Raw genomic sequence first — 19,114 nt, 5'->3', positions numbered from 1 at the left:
TCACTTGTTTGTAATATTCTAGATGGTTCCATACTCAAGCTATCATCACACCTTGTCTGGGTTACTGAAATGGAATAACTTTCCTTCCTTCCATCATCTTGTGCCTTGCTGCCTGCTGCTGGGTACATCTCCCTCCATCTCTGATTTCAGTAATGGCCAGCTGTGGCTCCCGATTATCTGCTGAATGTCATCTGACGAGCTTTTGGGGTCTCCCACGACACAATTCCAAGGCTCTTACCAAAACTCACACACTCTTTTCCCTGAACCTTCTTCTGCTCTGGCAGACTCTTTGCATCCTCCACCCCCCCACCCCCCGCCAAATATTTTTAAATGACTTGCCAGCCAGGCCACCAGTCCAGGCACTGGGGAATGAACTAACAGTCCAATTTCCCCTGATAAGCCAATATTCTCAGAAGCAAGGCTGTCTGGCTCTTAATAACCCGTTAGTTTGTAGTTCCTTTATTCACTTGACAGACACGTGAGTACTCACTAACTGCCAGGTTCTGTCCTGGAGACTGGAAGTAAAGAGGACGGGGGGCAAGCTAAGCTTACAGCTGTCCCCTGGAGTTTAAGTCTAGTAGAGGAGAAAGAAAATTACAGAAGGAATGATAATGCAAAATGCCAGGCACAATCTAAGGGACACTATGGGGTGCCAGGGGAGAGAGGAGAGAAAGCTGGGAGAGTTGAGGGGGGAGCCTCACTAGACTTTGTCCCGAGGGTAATGGAAAGCCACTGAATGGGGAGGGGGAGAAGTCAGGGATGCACGGTAGGAACTGCTGTGCATTTTAGAAGGCACCAGGTTAAATCCCTCTATGTCTGGCACTTCCTTCCACAGTCTACCTTCAGCTCTCTTTCTGCATCCCTAGGAGTCTGATTCTACTGCAATGCGACTTCGATCAGCCAATGCACTGAGCTTATGCTCTCCACCCATCTCATTGTGTCACTATGTCACTACGTCCCAGGCACTGCACTAGGTTGTAAGCCTACAAAAGCAAACAAAAATAACACAACCCCCAAGGCAGGCTGAATAATGGCTCTCTGAAAGAAATCCAGGTCTTAATCCCTGGAATCTGTGAATGTTACCTTACATGGCGAAAAGGATTGTGCAGATGTGATTAAGTTAAGGATCTTGAGATGAGGAGATAATCCTGGATTATCTGGATAGGCCTTAAATGCAATCCTAAGTGTCTTTATAAGAGGGAGGGGGTGGGAGATGTGAGTTGGAAGAGAGGAAGGCCATGTGACAGAAGCAGAGGGAAGCAGAGTCAGAGAGAAGAATCTGGCTTTGAAGATGGAGGAAGGGGCCACAAGCCAAGGAATAAAAAGAACACAGCTCTAGGTGCTGGAAAAGACAAGGCAGCAGATGGTCCCCTGGAGCTTCCACAGGGAGTGCAGGCCTCTTGGGGAGTTTCCCATAACCCATGGGATGAGGAGAACACACTGGGCCTGGTTTACAGATGCTTCTGCACAGCTGGATGCACAAACTGTCCGAAAGTGCGGCAAGGGGCCACGGAATTCTCTGGTCTTCCTGTGTTCCCCACAGCCCTCAAGCAGCTGGCTTGACAGATCGGTGGAATGACCTTTCGAAGGTTCGGTTACAGCAGTCGCAGGAAGTGGATATAATTCCCGTTCTCATGGAGTTTACCATTTAGAGCAAGACCTAGCATTTAACTAAGAAATCCTTCAAATTAACAGCTAATGACAAACTGACAGCAGCTGGACAGCCTGACTCTGTACAGGGAGATCATTCTCCCGTACAGCAGCAGGGGAACTCTTAAATACCCCAACACTCAGGCCACACCCCAGGCCAATTACGCCAGATTTCCTGGGGGTGGGATCCAGGCATCCGTATTTAAAAAAAAATTTTTTTTTCAACGTTTTTTTATTTTTGGGACAGAGAGAGACAGAGCATGAACGGGGGAGGGGCAGAGAGAGAGGGAGACACAGAATCGGAAGCAGGCTCCAGGCTCTGAGCCATCAGCCCAGAGCCCGACGCGGGGCTCGAACTCACGGACCGCGAGATCGTGACCTGGCTGAAGTCGGACGCTTAACCGACTGCGCCACCCAGGCGCCCCACAGGCATCCGTATTTTTAAAAGGATTCCAAAGTGCAGCCTGGTTTGAGGAGCCCTGGTCTCAGGCCGGTCACCTCCCAGGAGAGCGGAGTTGGGGAGCGTGGGTATTGCTTCTGTTGGGGGACGCTCCGAGATGGGGGATGTTCCTGCACCGTTTCCCTGTTAGGTGTGGTCATATTCTGGGCTGTCATCAGAAAGTCCAGTCCTTTCTCTTTGTATCCGCCCCTCCGTCCCATGTCCCTTCCCTCCACCCCCATCAGGCCTTCCTCCTGGGTCACTTGCACTGTTAGGAGGCCTTCCAATTATCTTCCACCCTCTGCCACTGGGCTTTCCCAGGGCCTTGTCCAAACTGCCCCTGTGATCTGCCTAAAAAACAGATCAAGGCACGCCTTCCTCTAAATCCTCCCTCGCTCCCTACTGCTCCCCAAATATTGTCTGAATTCCGTAGCATCGTCTTCAAAGCCCTGCTGATGTGGCCTGGCGTGTGCTCACGGCTTCCGGACCTGCCCTGCCCTCACCTACCTCCGGGCCTGGCTCACGCTGTTCTGTCTGGAATGGCCCTCTCTCCAAAATATTTCTATTGAAGGCCAACCTAGCCTGTCTTCAAAGTCTAGCTCCAATCCCTCCTCCCGGAAGAATCTCTCCGGTTTCTCTCGGTCACATGGTTTGCTCCCTCCCCTATTCTCAAATAACACAATTTGAACTTCCCCTAGGGGTCTACTAGTTACCTGTCTGGGTATGTCTTTTCCCTGGTGGGTCAAGAGCTCATTTTGGGTCAGGACCTTGTCATCTTCATTCCCCTTTCTCCCACAGTTCTGAACCCAGGTGCCGCTTTCTGAACATCGATCACACTCCATTACTTCATCCTCTATCCTGCATGCTTCCTTGGTGCCTAGTGCGATTTGCGGAAGGCAGGCCCACTAAGAACCTCTTTTGGTAATTATCTGATTTCAAGGGGGACAGCAAATTAGCACTCCTTGCAACAACCCTCCACGTCCTAAATTCTATCCAAATCAGTTTAACTCCCTCCACGGACTCAAATCTCAAATGCCAAGAGGTCAGGCTGAAGCCTCTGTAAGCTTTTCAGGGGACCCCCCCCATATTTTTCCCAATAGCAGACTGTGCTGACATAGCTTCACAGGAGAACGAGGGGCCTGTTAATAGTCCTGTATTGTCAGTAGCAAAAGTAGCTGCAGCAGTAACTCTGAGACCCTCAACTCCTTGGCCACTTAGGATCAGGACCCAAGGGGTAAGGGGCATGCTGGCCCCTCTGGTCTGTCAGGGCAACTGGCTGTTCAATGACTGGCTGACTGGTTCATGTATTCCTTCCACCCTCCCTCCCTCCTTTCTTTTAATAAAATATGTATTGAGGGCCTAATATGTGCCAGCACCGCTCTGGACAGCTGAGAACGCTGCCCTCTAGAGCTTCTATTTTGGAGGCCCGGGTTATGACCCCTAGAGACAGAGAGAGGCTGGGAGTGAGATGGCCACAGCGTCAGGATTTGATCCCAGTGTGCCCCTGTTCACCACCTGTTGTGGGTTGAATTCTGTTTCTGCTAAAAATACGTTGAAGCCCTAAGTCCTGGTACATCTCAGGATGTCAGTGTGTTTGGAAATAGGATCTTTACAAAAGTCAAGGGTGGGCTCTTCTTCAATATGACTGGTGTCCCAAGGGCACCTGGGTGGCTCAGTCGGTTAAGCATTCAACTGCAGCTCAGGTCATGATCTCATGGTTTGTGGGTTCGAGCCCCACGTTGGGCTCTGTGCCGACAGCTAGAGCCTGGAGCCTGCTTCGGATTCTGTGTCTTCCTCTCTCTCTGCCCCTCCCCTGCTTGCACTCTGTCTCTGTCTCTGTCTCTCTCTCTCCAAAAAAAAATTAAAAAAAAAATGACTGGTGTCCCTATAAAGAGGGGAGATCTGGAGGCAGGGACAGACTCACCCAAAGGAAGACAATGTGAGGAGATACAGGGGAAAACGACCAGTGACAGGCTAAGGAACGTCTGAGGGTATCAGAAACTGGGGGACAGGTCTGGAGCAGGGCTTTCCCTAGTGCCTTCTGGAGGAACATGTCCTTGGCAACATCCTGATTCAGACTTCTGGCTTCCAGAACTGGGGGATGGTAAGTTTCTGCTGTTTTAAGCCACCCAGTTTGTAGTGCTCTGTTAGTGGTGACCCTAAGAAACTAATACACCCCCCAAAGCAGAGATCTTTTCTTTCCAGGTGGCCATGGCCTACAGGACCAGCTGGCGAAGCCTGGCCTGGGTGCCTCTGCCAGTTGGGAAAATATGGACCCACTTTCATTAGGAAAGAGCACAGTGACTCGAAACGGAAATGCCTCACTGTAAGCAAACCTGATGTGTGCGCTAGGCATTCACACGCAAGAGAAATTGAGGGCTGGTTGTGCTATGGATAGGAATTTGCCAGAGAGGATGCCCAGGGGGCATTCACAGGGCCTATTCCAAAATTCTGGTTTGCACCGGCTTTAAGGAGCCAGCTCCCGTGAGAAGTGTGCTATCTGAACTCCACCTTCACCTTCGATCAGTAATGCTTATCCTGCCCTTTGGTTCTGCTCCCAGGTTCCACCATCAGCTTCTCAGACTTTCCTTCTAGGGCAAGCAGGCAGGCAGGTGTGGTGACTCTGTGACAGATTAAAAAAGGCCACAGATTGACGCTTCTCCCACTGAGAGGTGGGGCTCACGACCCAATCCATCCCTGCACCCCTGAATTAGGACTGCCCTGTGACTGCTTTGACCAATAGAATGTGGTAGAAGTGACGCCATGACAGTTCTGGACCAAGGCCTTTAAGAGGACACGCAATCTCTGCTTCCTTCCCCTGGGAGCTCTGGGCCCCTGTGTAAGCAGCCTGACTGTCCCAAGGCCACCATGCTGTGAGGAAGCCCCAGCTAACCACGTGGAGGAACAGATGCTCAACTCTCCCAAGCTGTTCTAGCCCCATCACTTCAAGTCCATCCCAACTGAGGCCCCCAGACATCACAGAGCACCGGTGAGCCCCAACTGCTACACTCAACTTTGCACTTACAGATTTGTGACATGTACTAGATTTCGGTTTGAAACCCCTAAGTTTTGGTGTAGTTTTTAGGCAGCAATAGTTGGGACAGAGGCAGACCCAAGATATCAACCAAGAGTGTGAGGAGATGCTCTACATCCGGATTATCTAGACCAACAGGTGATGAATGAATGAGTGACACTGAGAAAGGCCTGAGGTTGAGTGCGGTTCCACTCCAGATGGGCCACCTGGCTGGCTCTGCGGCCGGATGACGGACGCAAGCTGAACTGCCCCTTCTGCAGTCCCTGACAGCCCCCGAGGCAGAGAGAAAATGTGGCTAGAAGGCACGAGAACTTCTATCACACCACCCCACTACTAATAGCTCTGGGCTGCCCCCCAGATGTTGGATGCTCCCCGTGTTACTGCTAAACTTCACAAGCCTTTGGAAGCAGGTGTTTTATTAATATGGAAACTGCAGCTCAGAGACATTGGATAGGACATGCCCAAGGACCAGAGCTCGTCCACGGCAGAGCTGGGGTTCCGACTCAGGCTCCAAGGCTTGGCTTTTGGGAGGTACCCAAGGGGGTCAGAATTTGAATGACCTGGCACAGAAAATGGGGGTGGGGAGAGGGAACAGGAGTAAGGCCTTTCAAAGAAATAAACACAATGGAGTCCAGCTATTCCAAGGCACCCCCTGAAAGGCTACCATGTCCATTTGGCCAACATGGAAGGTTCCAGCCACCAACCTAGAAATCTCCAACAGCCTCTCAGAGTTCTGTGGGATGACGGCGTGAAAATGCTTTGCAGTTTTCTGCAGGCCTGAGAGACCGACGCTGTGTAAGCCCTAACATCTGCTGATTTTGTAAGTGGATATATTTAGTGGTGGAACACTTTTTCTTCCAGTTTCGTAACACTTAAAAAAAAAATCCTGCTTGTCCTATTTTTTTCTTTTTTCCTTTTCTTTCTTATTTTTTTTTTTTTTCTTCATGAACTCGAAGTGATATTGCCATTCTTTCCATAGCAACACACTAGGATACTGACTGCACTTTGCTGGGAGAAGTCTAAGCAGGACCCAGGAGGAGGGAGATGAAAATGCTGGGTTGGGTGGTGAAGAACTTGCTAAAATTTCATCACCTAGAAGGCAGGCGGAAAAGGCCCGGAGCCATTTTGATACTAAGAGCTGCAAGCGTATCCCAGATCCGGCTCCCGTGCCGTGTGCTCAGGGGGTGTCTCCTGTACCTGGGGGGAGGGGGCGGGTTCTGGAGGCCTCCGTATACTTGTTCCCAAAAGATCCCAACTCTGACAGTTGTATGCCCTCCCTTCAGTTCTCTCCCCATCTGCTGTCGGTCAGGAGGCAGCTTCAACCAGGTGAAAACCGGTCTTCAACACTTTCCATTAATCTCAACTCCTCTCTTCTTTTTAAGTGAAGGTGGATCCGGACATTTGGAAAGGGGACCGGGGAATGGGGAAAAGGGAAAGCTGGCCCAAACGCCCAGCCCTGTGGTCCCCATATGCACCCACGCCACCGCCTTTCCTCCTCCCAGTGGCCCTGTGGGGTGGGCATTCTTCTTGCCATTTCCTCGGGGGAAACTCTGGATCTGAACCCGGGAATCCAGAAGGTGCCACGTCCAAGCAAGGGCTGTAAGGGCACAGAGCTGGGTGCAAATGTTGGTGCTCTAACCTGCGGTTTGGTATCACCCGTGTGCCCACGTGGAGTTGGGCCACCTCGGCCTGGAGTCAGAAGAGCCGGCACCTCTTGTCGGGAGACAAGCAGGAAGCAGATCTATTCTGCCCTTGTTCTTTCCAACGTGACCTTGTACCTCTCATTTCTATTCTCCAAGAGGCTGCTGTGGCGTGCTGGAGAGCATGGGGGATGGAGAGTGCCAGGCAGTCATTAAAAAATAATACTTTTGAAGAATATATAATGACGAGGGAACATACTCGCATGATGTTAAGTGAAACACGAAGCTACAACACACTGGATGATTCCCTTTATGTGACATCTGGAAAGGCAAAACTGTAGAGACAAAAACCGGGGGGGGGGGGTGGGTTCCAGGTACTGAAGGTTGGTGGGGGCGACTAGGAGGAGTACAAGAGAATTTCGGGGGGAGGTTGCAGACTTGTTCTATATCTTGATTTTGGTGGTGGTTATTCAACTGCATGCATTTATCAAAACTCTAAGAACTATACATTAAAAAAAGGGTGAATTTCACTGAAGGCCAATTGGACCTTAATTTTTTTAAAAGGCAAAAAAAAAAAAAGTGCAGCTATACACAGATACGCAGAATTCCAATTTTTTGCAAAAACACAAACAGTTGTAAAAAAAAACACATATAGATGATGGTAACACTGGCTATTTATGGCATAGGGATTATTATGATTTTTTATTTTCTGCTTTATATATTTTCAACAATTTCTATAATAACCCAGATTATTACCTTTAGAAGCAGAAAAGTGGTTTTACTTTGTTTTAGGAGAGAAAACGTGGCTGAAACAGTTTAGGAGTCAAGCTCCAATTCCTGGAAGCTGTGTGACTTCCAGCCGGCCACAAGCCTCTGACTTTAGCCTTCTCATCTGTAAAATGGGCTAATGCTGTTCACCTCGGAGAGCTGTGACTATGATGAAACAAGATAACAGAAGTAGAGCATTGGAAGACATAGCTCGACTAGTAGTTACTGTCACCCTCTCATCTCTGAGAATTTCATTTTTTTTAAATGTTTATTTTTGAGAGAGAGAGAGAGAGAGAGAAACAGAGTGCAAGCGGGGGAGGGACAGACAGAGAGGGAGATACAGAATCCGAAGCAGGCTCCAGGCTCTGAGCTGTCAGCACAGAGCCCAACACTGGGCTCAAACTCACAAACTGTGAGATCATGACCTGAGCCGAAGTCGGATGCTCAACCGACTGAGCCACCCAGGCGCCCCTCTTTCATTTCTTAATTTGGTGGTTTTCCAAGCACGGCGTCATTACACATTCATGCTACTAATAGCTTGAAGCTAGTTGTGTGTGCGGATTATGAACCCAGAATGTTGCTACATCTAATGGCACAGTTGAGGACACTTACGGGGGTACTAGATGCAAACTGGTAAGGAAACAAAGAGAACTGGGTGAGGAGGTGATGAGCACACAGGGCAGTGAGGTGGTCGGGAGAGGGCTTTCCCAGCCAGGTGAGACTACTCCTGCGTCCCAAAGGATAGGAAGGAGTAGATGTGACAAAATGAGGGGATATTCCGGATGAGAGAACAGTTTGGGCGAGGGGATGGCAAACTATGGCTCGCCTCCTGCTTTTGCAAATAAAGTTTTATTGGGACGTGACAGACGTGCCCATGTGTGCACTCACACTTCACTGCAGAATCGAGTCGTCGCAACAGGGAACTTCTGGCCCACGCAGCCTAAAATATTTACTCTCTGGTCCTTTACAGAGGAGGCCGGTTGACCCTTGGTCTAGGCCAAGACTCGCGGGTCTGAAAAAAGTGCGGTGTCCACGGAGGGCCAGGTAAGAAGTGGTTTGGATGTAAGAGAGGAAGCAGGGTGCAGGCAGGCAAGGAACAGAGAGGACAGGTAAGGCGCTCAGGATCAGAAGGTGGTGGAGGTGAGGAGGGAGAGGGCGCAGGGCGCTGGAGGCCAGCAAGGAAGCTTGGTTTCCGGGAAAGCGGACGAGCATTGCTGGGTTTGCTGCCGCGACAGAGCTTCTGGGGTCTGGACCAGCTGACGCCAATCCTGACGGGGCCTGGCGGCGACGGCCCTTCCCCTTACGACTGCAAGAGAGTCGTCAGTGGCTCCCACATCCTGTGCAGGGCTGCCAGAGCCGCCCGTGTCTGTCGGAACAGTGGAACCGGGAGGCCCGGGGACGGGGGATGTGAAGGCCAGGGCCCTCCCCGGGCTCCCGCCCAGGGGGCCGTGGTTTTTTCACAAATTCTGATCCCCTCAGCTAAGCTTGGGGGTGTCGAGAGGGAGGAGGAAGCTTCTACAAGAACAGCGGGGGCCGTCCGGGAATAAAAGACATTAGTCAGGCTCCAGCTCTATTCTCTCCACTCTCATTCATTTTAAACTCCTTGAATGAGCTCACTCCTTCAGTCTCCCATTCAGCTTCCCACTTCTTGAATCTAGCTCCCGTCCTCTCTTCTCTCCATGAACGTGGCCTCGAAATAAATGATTTCTTAAGGGCTGCACCCAAGCGGCGTGCTGGGTTCTACTTCTGTCCTTAGGGCCTACCGCTGTGCCGGGCCCACATCCGTGCCTGATACAAATGATGGCCGAATGACAGAAGTGACAAAGGTAGGCAAGACACAGGGTGTGACTGGGGAACTCTTGTAATTCCTGTATCTGAGTTTTCTCATCTGTAAAGTGGGGATGGTAATGGTACCGGCATCATATGGTTGTGAGTATCAAGTAAGTTTAATGAATGACAGGCACTCAGAACACTGCCCGAGTCAAGGGAAGAGCTCAGAAGATATTAGCCATTAGTTGTGTTATTGCAATCTGGATGAGCCCAGACAAGAATGGGGGGGGGGGAGGGGAGGGGAGGGGTTGAAAGGTAAAGGAATAGTGGATATTAGTATATTATATATTATATAATATTAGATATTAGATAGAGGAAATAGTGAATATTTCCAATGAAGGGATCCTGAAAGCCTTCAGAGTAGAGGTGTGCTCTGCGGTCCCTTAAGCGTGCTGAACGGAGAAGAATCCTAATGGTGTCACGAGGCAGAAACTGTCCTGTGATCGATTAGTGATGTCTGCTTTGGACCAGGAAAGCAGAACGGTGGGGCGTATGTTTCCGCAGCCTATGTTGGTTGTTTTAAGATTCAAACATGTCAGGGCACATTTGGAATTCTGGCAGGACAGGCCTGCCAATAAGTTTTTGAATTCTAAGGCCCAAGGGTTGTTTGGGAAGCAATGTATCTTTAGGGAGTACACATACCCTGTCTCAAGAACGGTGCCTTAGTCATCAGAAGGAAATGCAGTTCTGACCGCGGCCTGGTGCCTGATCTTTGGCAGATCACCCTTTGGCCGAGATCCCAGGGATCCACGTCTGATTCCAAGAGGTGGGGACAAGAAAGGACGGACAGAGTTGTTTCAACAAAAATCTGTGTGAGGCAGCAGAGGCCCTGTGGTAGAATGTGACGCATGGGGTGGGGGTGGGGGGGCAGGATTCTCCTTGTCACAGCACAGCCCTCCACGGGCTTGGGCACAGTGGGGGTGGGGGACACTGTGGTAATCCGGGCACTCTGTCAGATGCTGTGTGGCCTCACAGGGGCAAGGACAGGGGGTCCAATTCTGGCAGGGGCAGCAAGTGGTCTCACAGTGGCTCCTCAGAGTGAAGAACACCGAGACATTCCTTGAGGACTCCCAGAAATACTTAGGGGGCTGGAGATGATGGGGGCCTGGAGGGCTCACCATGGTACATGGGAACAAAGCCTTATGCATAGTGACCCAAATGTGAGCCCAGGGCTGGGAGCCCTGAGAAAGACGGGTCATAGCTATAATGCCACATGGGGTGCATTATAGCCCCAAGTGCACGGAGGAGGGAGTTGCTCGCTGTCTGGTGTGGGGGCAGAGCTGTGAGGAAGTTTCATAGAGGCAAGAGTCGAGGCAGGTGAGGTTGTGGGTGGGGCTCTGGAAGAGGAAGTGCACCCTGTGGACGGATAGAGATGCCTGAGCCAAAGTGCAGAGACAGGAAGGGGACACTGGCTCAGCGAAGGGCATGGATGTCGGACGGATGGACAAGTGGTCAGGGGACAAGTGGTGGGAGACAGAGCCAGAAGGGGTAGGGCCGGGAAGGCAGGCTGCAAGGAGCATGCCCATTAGGAGCAAGAACTTTGCTTTACCCATGGTCACATTCCCAGCTCCTGGCCCAGAGGGAAGGCTCCATAAGAAACGCTTAAATGATAGGACGGATAGACGGAAGGAAGGAATTCTAGCATCTCGGGCAGGATAGCAACTCGCCTTTCTTTCATTGAGAGCAATATGGAAAGGAAAGCCCGTTTGGGCCTTTCAAGCAAAGGGAACCTGAAAAGCAAGACCTGTGAGGAAACACAGCCACCACGAAGGAAGGGTGTGTGTGTACATGCAGACATAAAGCAAAAGCGCAAGACATGTGCTGTGTTCTCAGCCCTGAGCCTCAAAAAAGTACCTCTAGGTTTAAAAGAAAAGAAAAAGGGAAGCAAAGGCACCGAAGCCCCTCTCCACTGGATTGAAGTGGAAGGCACAAAGCAAAAGGGATGATTAGAGCATTCCCAGGATGCAATGCAACTTCCTCCCGGCACCAAGGGGGAAGGACCCCTCTTAACCTGGTCCTCGGCGCTCCCTTCCCAGCCTCCACGGCTCAAAGGGACGCGGCTGGAAGATGCACAGGCCAGGTCGCCCTGCCCAGCGGGGACACAGGCACCAATGAGCCTCCTCTCCTTGTTCTCGCCTCGATGCTTGTCTTTGGAGCCTTGCTGAGAAGGAGGAAAAACGGGGCCAAAGCCGAGATGAAAGCGCCTGTAATCTCATAAAAGAGCCAGGCGGATGCTCTAAAAGGCACAGAGGAGCCAACACCTGCCATTTGCACTTCAAGGCAGGCGGTTTGAAACCCACCAAGGCAAGGGGCCTGTCCGCCCTTCCCTGCCAGTGCCTGTGTCTGGGGACCAGAGTCAGCTGGTCACACATCCCACAGGCGGGTGGCAGGAGGACGAGGAGGAGAAGGTGAATCACCAAAGCCCCAGGCCCGGAACCTGCATTTAGGAGGGCTGGAGACTTAAATATCCATCACTCCCTCTCCTTACCTGACACGGAATCGATTCACCACTTTCTTTGGTCTTCAGACTACTGTGCCATGGGGAAAAGTACCAACCACCACAAACCACCCTTTCTCATGGCCATCACAGAACAAGGCTCCTCCAGAATGGGGAAGAGAATGAGGCTGCTTCAGATAAGACACTAATGGAGGTTTTCCTGCTTTTCTTTGCTCTCCTGAGAAATTCTGCAACTCCGCTAGAACCCAAGGCCCAGACAGGTTCCATTAATCACCCATAACTGGGAGAGGAAATGTTTTCTTGCAGCGTAAAGCCAAGGAAGCAAAAGCAGAAAGAGGTGGATGATGTTCCAAATGAAATTCCCAAATGATCAGTGCAGGCTCTTTACAAATTTCTTCCAGTTTCTTTTCTTCATTTTTTTAATGTTTATTTATTTTTGAGAGAGAGAGAGAGAGAGAGAGAGAGCGCGCGCGCGCAAGGGAGGGGCAGAGAGAGGAGGAGACACAGAATCCGAAACAGGCTCCAGGCTCCGAGCTGTTGGCACAGAGCCCGACGCGGGGCTCGAACCCACGAACCGCGAGATGGTGACCTGAGCCGAAGTCGGATGCTCAACCGACTGAGCCACCTGGGCTCCCCATCTTTCAGTTTACTTTGTATTTTCCACAAATGATCGAGGAGGAGCGCTCGGGGAAATCTCCAAGTTTGAAGAGACTATCCTTTCAGGGTAGGAAACACCGAGATGGCGGGAGACCAGGCAAGCGGAGTGGAGAGAAGAGCGAGCTGTAGGCCGAGCTCAGGGCACTGACCAGCTGCGTTCCCAGGCCAGCGGGCCTCGCTGATCTGCAGTAACTCTGGCAAGGCCTCCCATGGAAAGAGCCCTTGAAGGGGATTTGGGAGACCTGACTGCCTGCCACTCAGGGTCCTGTTCCTAACAGGTGTCATTACATGACCTGTAAGGCATGGACACTGGATGGATGAGCTCTCAGGGGCTCAGCTGCAGCCTGCCAGGACTTTGAGATGCTAATAGCCGTTCTCAGAAGGGGGAAGGGGCCTCATCTTGCAGTCAACATGCAGGGGACTTGGCCCAGAAGATGCCCCGATATGGCTGCAAGGGACCTGACGTGACAGACCCAGCCTAAAGTGAAGTCTGGGGAAGGCGGAGAAGAAAGGCAACATGCTCCCCTTTGGGAATAACAGTAAAAATATTCATTGCAGCAGGAATAATCTTAGAGAGATGGGCCACTGCGAAGCAGTTTCTCTGGGAATAAGTGCATCACAGGCTTTGAACATCACAAAAATCCAAGAGAGAGCTGAAAAAGCTCAGATAACAAAGCAGTAGGGAGAAAACCACTTCTGCGGGAGCGGACTTACGTATCTGAATTAACCTGTAAGATTTATTAGCGAGTAGAGGTCCACAGTGTAAGAAAGGAAATCGGCTGCAAGTTTTAATTAGTCGGGGTTTTGATAAGTGGTGAATCTTGGAAGCAGTAAAATGCCAAACGATGGGTCTGAAAGGGCAGGTCTCAGGAACCAGGGACAGGGGGAGCGTTTCGCTCCGGCAGCAGCATATAATGAGCTTGAAAGTAGGCCAGGCTGAACCGAGGCCTGCAGGCGGGGCTGGGAAATAACCAGTGGGGCCCTCGTGCCTGTCGGTGGGAGGCAGATGCCACCTGTTCTGGCTGCTGTCCCCGCTGCCCCATTCTCTCCCCACTTCACCGTTTGCGGTTATGGTGACCCTGGCTTGTGAGACTCAAGATCCTTCAGCATTCTTCTGTTCCTTCTAGTTCACTCCGCCATCCTGACCCAGGCAGCCTGGCAGAGAACTAGCTGCCAGGATCAGGCAGCAGAATGAGAGCAGCAGCTCCTCAGTGCTGTTTTCTGGCTGGCCTGCTTCCTTCCATAGCCTCCCCTGAGCACCTCCAAGGCACCAAGGACTGGGCTGGGTGTTTGGAGTATGGCCGCGAGCTAGCTGTTCTCCCTGGATTCAAGGAGGAGCCATGTAAGAACACAGGCAGAGATGAAACAATGGATTCATTTCCGTGAGTGAACGGAGCATAAAGTACCACAGACAATCGGAGAATAGAGTGTGTGGGTTTCCGGGTAGAGATCAGGAAAGGCTTGCCCTAGGAGACAGCTGAGCTCATTAAGGCCATAGTTACAGGATGGATTCACCCACGGGCTTGGTAACTTGCCGTGCCCTATGCACATGGCCTTCCTTTCCTTTCAATCAACAACTGATGGTGTTACAACCCTTCTTTTGTCATAAGAGAGAACCAGGTAAGGAGGCGACTTGGAGCACATGCTACGTGATCACTGAGCAAGCCCAATGCAGACGAGGGCCACATTCAAGTTCCACTGCTGATGCTGCTCAAACCTCTCAGCCCGCGAGTCCCCTGAGTTAAGGGTTGCTCGGGACAGAGCGCCCCAGCCTTTGCTTTCTGCCTGTCCCTGTCATGAGGGCCAGGATGGAGAGTGACAGAGATGCTGGAGAACTTCCTGGACCACCTGACTCCCAGGAGCTCAGAGGGAGTTTCGTACCTGCCAATATGTCGACCGGGCTCTGCTAAGGCTGTGGCACATGATGACGAATTCTTTCCCTCAAAACACGAGGCAGGAGGCTCATGAAGGCAAGCTTTTTGGGGGCATGGAAGCTGCTGAGGGGCGCAGTGCTAGGCTTTAGAGACGGGCAGAACTGGGTTCAAATCTGAGGTCCTGCTATGCAAATGCTGAATGTTCATAGCGGCACTATTCTTAACAGTCAAAAAGTGGAAACGTCCATCGATGGAGCATGGGTAAACAAAATATGGTCCATCCATAAAATGCAGTCTCACTTGGCGAAAAAGAAAAAGAAAAAAGAAAAAAAAAAGGTGGGGGCTGACACGCTACAATTCATAGGCGCCCCGAAAGCATCATGTTAAGTGAAATAAATCGGTCACAAAAGACCACGTATTGCATGATTCCGTTTGTATGAAATGTCCACAGTAGGCAAATCTAGAGTGACAGAAAGTAGACTAGTGGTCGCCTGGGGCTGGAGGGAAACGGAGGGAGGGGGGCCGGAGGGAAGTGGAAAGTGACTGCAGGTGGATACAAGGTTTCTTCTTTTTCTGTTTTTTTTTGGAGGTGATGGAAAGTATTCTAAACTCATGGTGATGGGCGCCCACCTGTGAATATACTGAAAACCATTGGTGGTACACTTTGTGAGTGAGCTGTATGGTCTGGGAATTATCATCTCAATAAAACCATCCACAAAAAAATTTGAGTTCCCACCTCTTCTTGGTTCCTGCTATCCTGTAAGGTTTGCAAAGGCAAGGACCCCTTTGTTTTCCACGCCATTGTCTTCTGAGGACCTGGTGCCCAGTAGGTGCTTTCGTATTTGCTAATGAATGAATATGTGCCTTGGGCAAGCCCTGTAGGCTCTTTGAGCCTCAGTTTCTGCATCTGCAAAGTGGGGATAAGAATGCCTTCTGCAAAGGGCCGATTAGGAGACAAGGCTTTTGAGGTGCAATGAAAGGGTCCTCCTTGGATGCCTGGCACAGTGCCACTGACAGGGCTCCACAGGGGTCCCCTGCCCTGGGGAGTATGGTTTCTTAGCCATCTGCCCCACCTCCCATCACATGTCCCTTCTAGAGCCCAGTGGCCACGCTGTCACACAGGGCAGGCCACACGATGCCATGATGCCGGAGACTGCTCTGAAAGGACATGCTCACGTGCTGACCAATGCCGAGGGCCCGGGCCAGCAGGGGGCTGGTGGACACGTCAGGCCAGATTTTCTGTTTCTATCTGGAGATGTGTCTGACAGCCTGTCCCAGACTGTGTCTGTCACTGCCGGTCAGGGCTGACACCAGCTCTGAGGCCATGCTGCGTGTTAATGGCACACACAGAGAAGGCGCAGTATTTGCAGAAACAGTTAGCTGTGTGAGGGTCAAGGTTATGACCCCTGGAAGCCAGGCCACCATCCTTATGAAGCTGTCTTGCAAAAAATGTGAAAAGAAACTTGCAAATATCTAGAACCAAATATTTAGAACCCTGAGCCTGTCTCTTGTCTCTTGCTCATACCTGGGCTCCCAGAACCTTGGTGGACAATTCCTCAGAGGCACCTGGGTCTCCTCGTGGAGAAGCCCCTAGTGTCAGAAGAGCAGGGAGAGAGGTGAGGGGAAGAAGAGGGTATGTGTCCACCCACACCTCTACGCTCCTCCGTCCACTGCTCACCGTGGCAAAGCCCCTTTCCTCTTCTGTGCACTCCAGGGAAGGGGAATAGTTTAAAGCTAGCAGTTGAGGGGAGTCTGGGTGGCTCAGTCAAGCGTCCGACTTGGTTTTGGCTCAGGTCATGATCTCACGGTTTCGTGAGTTCGAGCCCCACAACGGGCTCCAAGCTGACAGTGCAGAGCCTGCTTGGGATTCTCTGTCTCCCTCTCTCTCTGCCCCTCCCCCGCTTGTGCTGTCTCTGTCTCTCTCAAAATAAATAAATACAAACTTAAAAAAATAAATAAAGCGAGCAGTTGATAGTTGACTGTTTTCAGACATCTTTGGCTGAGAGTTACATTAAGAAATACATTTCATGTGGTAATCCTGTGGGTGTGCAGACCTATGTGTAAAAAACAGAGTGAACAAAATAATATTCTCACTATATACAGTATATTCTAATACCTTCTAATACCTTCTAGAGACAGAGTCACTGTCTCTACGTTTTTAATAGTTTTATCTTCATAAAAACAGAGAGGGAGGCAAACCATAAGAGACTCTTAAATACACAGAACAAGCTGAGGGTTGCTGGCAGGAGGTGGGGGGGGGGATGGGCCAGACGGGTGATGGGCATGAAGGAGGGCACTTGCTGGATGAGCACTGGGTTCCTTTGTGAGACACGAATCACTGGGTTCTACTCCTGAAGCCGAGACTACACTGTATGTTAACGAACTTGAGAATAATGATGATACTAATTATTATTAGTTTATCTTGAGACTCGGGTTTTGTAAGTGGAGTCGGACAGGACACGTGGCCATCTGCTGTCTGCCCCCACGCGGCAACGGCCACTGCCTTGTCCTTGGTGGTGCCCCGAGAGGGTCTGCACTCTCCCACGAGTATCCATGTGCCTGAGGGAGTGTGACATTAGGTGGGGAATAAAAAAACACCATGACAGCCTGAGAGACTGCAGATGAGGGGGAAAAGCTTTTTCCTGTTGTTTTGAACAAGGGCCCTGTGTTTTCAGTTCACCCCGGGGCCCCACAAATTATGTAGCCAGCTTTGCCTACCAGACCGATTTCACAACTCCCTAATGAATTGTGACTGGCAGCTTGAAAAAACACTGCACTGGACGGCAGAAGGCCACAAGTGACTAAATGCAAGCTTTCGTCAGACACACTGAAGTTTAAACCCCATTTCTACAATGAATTGGCTGTGTGACTTTGGGCAGGTCACTAAACTCTTAACTTCTGCGACCTCATCTGCAAAACCGGGATAATGATAGGACTTACCTTTAGAGTTGGGGCAGGGACTAAGTTAAGGCAATGTGCAAGGGCAGTGCCCCAAATTTAAGAAAGAAACTAGTCAGGCCCCTCTGGTCTTTGGCCCGGCTCTGATTTTTCCCAGGTTAATTTACTTCTCTGAAGAGGGGATTTTTGAGCTGGGTTTTGGGGAGCAAGCAGGAGTTTACCAGGTGAGTAAGAAAGGGAAGGATGCTACCTGGGCAGACAGGCTGCAGAACAGAGGTTCTGAGGCGTGGTATGTTTAAGGGAACATGGGAGCAGATCTGTTTTGAGAGTGTGCACAGCTGTGGGGAAGGTGAGGGGTGTAGGATGAACCGCTGGGAGGTGGGGTGGCTGAGGTTGGACGTGGGAGAGGCCTGATCATGGGGAGGAGAGGCCCCAGGCAAGTTGGACTCACCCAGTAGCCAATGAAGGCAGAAAGGATTTTAAGCAGGTGAAAAGCATGATCAGACCTGTGCTTTCAGAGATCACCTTGGCTGCAGGTAGCAGATGGATGGGAGGGGATAAAATCGAAGGCTCTGGAAGAGACCAGGTGTGCGATATGAGGCCCCGAATTCGAGAGAGTGACCGTGGGGATGGAAAGCTGATGGAGGAAGGTCACCCAGGAGGCTGGAGCGCACATGGGAGGTACCTCCCAGCTTTCTGCCCCGAGTGAGTGGGATCAAGAGGAAGAACAGGTCTGGGGAAGCAGGAGGAGGATTATCTGGCCTGGCCCCTCGAGGCGAATGAATCAGAATGATGTGTGTTTAGTCTATTTTTAGAAATCTCCAGGGATGCAAAGTCTATAAATTAACCTAAAGAGCAATGAGTATTCATTTGTCCTATTTTCTTTTTTTTAACCATATCTAACTCCTTTTGGCTACTAAACCCAAATCAGATAAACTTTATTTAAGCTACAATGCAGGTGAGTCCTTACCTTTGCTGGCTCAGCACCATAGGTTTCTGGAACCAGGTGGAAGAAATGTTAAATTATAGAACAAGTTAGAACTAAGTGACATCTATGGAAGGGAGGAAGTCACAAAGGAAATTTGAAAAGGTGATGAATCCACTAACACCCCTCTCAGCCCCCACCTCTCTGGGGCAAGCCAAGTTCCCAGCTGCCAGTGGAGTTCAGGTAGGCCCAGGAAGGGCACTCAGATCAGACCAGGAGCCAAACACCTACTTCTAACAACAATGCCAAGAACTGCCTTTTCTGAAAGATGCGAGTTTTCCTACTTCAGGGTTATTACCCTAGCCATAGCCATCCACTGGTAAGTGTTTCTGTTGTGTTTTTTGTTTGTTTGTTTGTTTATTTATTTTGACAGAGAGAGAGAGACAGCACGTAAGAGTGCTCTGCAGAAACAGAGGGGAAAAGAGAGAATCCCAAGCAGGCTCCACATTGTCAGCACAGAGCTGATGTGGGGCTCGAACCCACGAACCCTGAGATCATGATGTCCTGAGCCGAAACCAAGAGTCTGACGCTTGACTGACTGAGCCACACAGCCGCCCCTGGAAAGTGTTTTTACATACTCCAAAAAATTAATTTTGAAATCTGTCTTTGATACTTGAATGCTGGGTGGGCATGGGGAACATACTGCTCACAGTTTAAGGTCAGATTAAAGAGAAGAGGGAGATGACAAGGGTATTCCATGTGGACAGAGCTCTACGGTTTACACAACGCTCTCACACTAGCCTCTCATTTTGTGTACACAACAGCCAGATAGAGGGGCTAAGGCCTGTCATCCCAATTCCACCCACACAGAACCCGCAGCCCTCTGTGAACTCAACTGTAGGGTGACGGGGTCCATAGGGAGGCCAGTCTTCTGTCTTTTG

General features: G+C 50.7%; 1 protein-coding gene across 2 annotated transcripts in view; it reads right to left on the bottom strand.

The window, feature by feature from the left end:
* The window catches only part of ZHX2 (zinc fingers and homeoboxes 2), a 162,199-nt gene that overhangs the window by 36,798 nt on the left and 106,287 nt on the right, over nt 1–19,114 (bottom strand). The window lies entirely within an intron of this gene.

This window comes from Lynx rufus, unplaced genomic scaffold (assembly GCF_022079265.1).
Source record: "Lynx rufus isolate CCGP_SWC_20201006 ecotype Redwood Valley unplaced genomic scaffold, mLynRuf1.p SCAF_12, whole genome shotgun sequence".
Classification (NCBI taxonomy): Eukaryota; Metazoa; Chordata; class Mammalia; order Carnivora; family Felidae; genus Lynx; species Lynx rufus.
This window is presented reverse-complemented; position numbering and strand designations above follow the sequence as displayed.